Below are 1,161 nucleotides of genomic sequence, written 5' to 3' on the forward strand. Positions count from 1 at the left end.
TTGTCTAAATCTGAAATACATGGGATCGACATCATTCCACTACAACCTTCATTTTTTCAAGGGTCGTGAGCTCGTCCGCGTCGAACTCGCAATTTCTCAGCACGATCTCCGAAACGACTCCTTCGAAGATTGTCGCTAGCCTGATCGGAGACACGTGCATCTCTTCCAGACAGAGGATCGGAGGCGAGTTATCGTCGCATACGCGCTCTCCGCCGTCTTCGTCTTCGACGACGGCGGAGAACCTCAACTTGCGACATCTCACCAAACGAACGTGCAGGAAGACGTTCCTCTTTCGAATCAGGGTCATCACGAAAGAGTCGACGATCGGCACGTCCACCAGAGTCAACCGTTGCAGGGAAGGCAAACCGAGAAGGTGGTTCGCGAACGTCTTTCCGAGTCGGTACCCCTCGTCCTCGAATCCGTTCATTGCCACGGATATCTCGTACGGATCGTGATGAGCCAGCTCGACCTGCACGAGTTTGAGGATCGTCACGAAATCCAAGACCGCGGGCTCCACTGTTATGGATTTTAGAACCTCGCGAACGCAATCTCTCCGTCTGGAGGCGCGAACGGCGTCGCTGTTGCAAGCGCGACATCGGTCGACCATCCGGTCGACCCGAGCGCGACTGGACATCTCGCCGCAGACGACGCATGAAAATAACACGCATCGGCTGCACGGCGTGCTCTTCTTGCAATCTCCGCAAATCTCACGTCTGCATTCCGTTCCGTGCATGACTTCGTCCCAAAAATTGGAAATGTTGGATAACTGCAACCTGATCGCCGGTTCGTCCTTCGTCGCTTCTCTCGCTTCGTTGCAGAGTTCGACGGGAACCTCCATCATCGTCATCCTTGATTTCTTTTAATTTTAAGCGCAGCGAACTGTATAGCGCGTTATGCAAGTTTGGAAGATGCTAATAATATTCACACAACAAACGTATAATTTCATTTTTTTAGTAATTTTTATTTTTCGATTTAACAGAAAGTTAAAGATATCAAAACTATAATAATTTAATGTCCCACAGCTTGTTCTTGAGGGCTTCCATCGGATTCGAGAAGTAATAATGCATGTGCCGGAGATCTCTAGTAGCCTCATGCAGTCCGAGCGTCATTCGGTAACAGACGTGGATGTCGCCGACGTTGCGAACGGCCAACAACAGATTT

The sequence above is a fragment of the Anneissia japonica genome, unplaced genomic scaffold, assembly GCF_011630105.1.
Source record: "Anneissia japonica isolate Jap-2015-1 unplaced genomic scaffold, ASM1163010v1 scaffold287650_len26056_cov185, whole genome shotgun sequence".
Lineage (NCBI taxonomy): Eukaryota > Metazoa > Echinodermata > Crinoidea > Comatulida > Comatulidae > Anneissia > Anneissia japonica.